We start from the raw sequence: 1,941 nt of genomic DNA on the forward strand, positions 1-1,941 counted from the left end.
GTGTGTGTGTGTGTGTGTGTGGATCTGGCCGTGTGTGTTGGTTCTGCAGCCAAACGTCTGTGAGACACCATATGGGCCGCTCCATGATAACCGCAGCTCCAACATTCATCATCACAACCGGATAATAACAATCCTCAAAAACACAAAAGAGCTTGATTAATATTTCAGTCTCCAGTCATCTCAACACAAATATTGACTTTCATCTTGACTACAGGAAGACTATTTCTATAAAACTACTTCAGAAAATGTTTAATTCATTTTAACTGATTTTAACGATTTCAGATAACTGAATAAAACATAATTTTTGAGGAATTTCACTAAATCAGGAGGATTGATTCAATTATTAACGTTTTATGAATTCAACTGATTCTGACAGGTGTTTGATGATACATTTGTATTAAATCATAACACAGAATCCAGACAACACAGAATTTGGCTGTAAAAATTTAAGTAAATTGTTACATTGTTAAAATTTAGTTAGTAGTTAAATTGATTAGACATGTTTTTTGAATATAAAAAATTAATGAAACCATTATAATTAAAAAGTAGAAAACACAGAATTTACAAACTTCCAGTGACTTCAAACATGAAACTCTGAACATCAGCAGCTCTAAACGACACACAAATCAACAACAGAACACAAGTCAGACAGGAAGTTCAGTGGAGTAAACGTGTTTAAAACCCTGTTTCCTCTTTTCATTCGCTCTAATTACAGAGCAGCATTTACTGACCGCATCACGTGACCCACAGACGCAGCTAAAAACGCTGGATGGGTGGAGACGCTTCTCTCTAACGAGCAGCGCCGTTAAGAGCACTCTCGTGTTCTGTGTGTGACAAACGTGTGAGACAGCAGTGAGTCTGGATGAGGGAACGATGAGGCACAATCACAGGAAAAGTTCAACGCTTTAACCACCAGAATCCAAAAACATAAACAGGGTGAAAACTACAGGACAGGCTGAGCAAACCCATCTGTCTCTAGCGGTGTTTACATCCACCTATTTTTATGCGCATTTTGGAATATTGCATAAAAAACTCTGGATGGAAACACCAAGATGCACATGAATTCTAAAAAAGCTTATGCACACAATTAAGTAGGATAAAGTTTTTATCTGATAAGAAAAAATTTTCATTAACTACAATAGAAACACATTTACCGCATAGTTTCTCCATGCGCATCAAAAAGTCATGTGACTTTGAGCTAAGAGACGGGATAACTGGACTAACAGCGGACCGATCTCGTTCGCAGCATCTGAAATGTTGTTCTGGTCGTTCTGAAAGGCCTGAGCAAAGTCTGTCGTCAAAGTATGTCTGTATAATTACTGTCTTACACGACTGCGTTCCTGAAGAGCAGCATCCGCCTCCGAAAGCATTGACTGCATTTATTGTGTTTCGTCTGCTCGCTCTGAATTTATGACATATGGAAATTATTATATTCAGTGGCTTCTCCTAGTTTTCTTAGTGATATTTAGCGGCAGTTTATCAGGAAGTGACGAGTTTGTTCTCTTTGACTCGTTGGATGGAAACTTCTGTCAGCGACGTCACACACGGCAGGGCAGACCTCAGGAGACACAGAGACATCAGGGATGTTACTCTGAAGATATTATATTACATATTATATATTACAGATATTATATATTATGAATCCTGTCACACAGTCAGACTGAGATCATCTCACCTGCGTCTCAGTGTGATCTCAGAGTCGCTCCAGTCCGGACGCAGCGAGTGCCATTTTCATTCATAGTGACAGTAGTGTGATATTGTGTGTTTGTTATCAGAGACCAAACAAACACACACACACACACACACACGCACGCACACACTCTCACTCACACACACTTACACGCACACACTCTCGCTCACACACACTTACACTCACACACTCTCGCTCACACACACTTACACGCACGCACACACACACACACACACACACACACACACACA

At 39.8% G+C, this 1,941-nt stretch overlaps 1 protein-coding gene across 2 annotated transcripts in view; it reads right to left on the bottom strand.

Annotated features, from left to right (window-relative positions):
• LOC107698708 (LIM zinc-binding domain-containing Nebulette-like) overlaps nt 1-1,941 on the bottom strand; it is a 17,171-nt gene that overhangs the window by 3,492 nt on the left and 11,738 nt on the right. The gene's annotated exons all lie outside the window — the stretch shown is intronic.

Source organism: Sinocyclocheilus anshuiensis, unplaced genomic scaffold (assembly GCF_001515605.1).
Source record: "Sinocyclocheilus anshuiensis isolate Anshui unplaced genomic scaffold, SAMN03320099.WGS_v1.1 scaffold1814, whole genome shotgun sequence".
Taxonomy (NCBI): Eukaryota; Metazoa; Chordata; class Actinopteri; order Cypriniformes; family Cyprinidae; genus Sinocyclocheilus; species Sinocyclocheilus anshuiensis.